The sequence below is a fragment of the Buceros rhinoceros genome, unplaced genomic scaffold (genome assembly GCF_000710305.1).
Source record: "Buceros rhinoceros silvestris isolate BGI_N320 unplaced genomic scaffold, ASM71030v1 scaffold28011, whole genome shotgun sequence".
In the NCBI taxonomy this organism is placed as follows: Eukaryota; Metazoa; Chordata; class Aves; order Bucerotiformes; family Bucerotidae; genus Buceros; species Buceros rhinoceros.
Genome location: NW_010395266.1, coordinates 6,719 through 6,958, shown reverse-complemented (window position 1 = coordinate 6,958; position 240 = coordinate 6,719). Strand labels below are relative to the sequence as shown.

Genomic DNA, 240 nt, shown 5'->3' with positions numbered 1-240 from the left:
ATAATCCCGTGAGGGTTTGCATCTGCTCAGGCTGCCCCTCCTGAATCCCCCCCTGCCACACTGGGCTGTGGAAAAGATCCCCGGCCGCAGGGACCTTGGCCGGAGGGAGCCACGTGCCTCCAGCTTCTCCGGCCCCTTGCTCCCAGCCTTGGGGCTGGCCTTGGCCAGCGGCCCGCGACGCGGGCTGGGGTGCAGGGAGGGGGTGCCGCAGGATCGTGCAGGCTTTGGGGAAGCGGGGGG

General features: G+C 70.0%; 1 protein-coding gene across 1 annotated transcript in view; it reads right to left on the bottom strand.

Annotated features, from left to right (window-relative positions):
* Positions 1 to 240, bottom strand: part of CCDC33 (coiled-coil domain containing 33) — a gene marked incomplete at both ends in the record, with an annotated part of 2,647 nt that overhangs the window by 1,947 nt on the left and 460 nt on the right. The window lies entirely within an intron of this gene.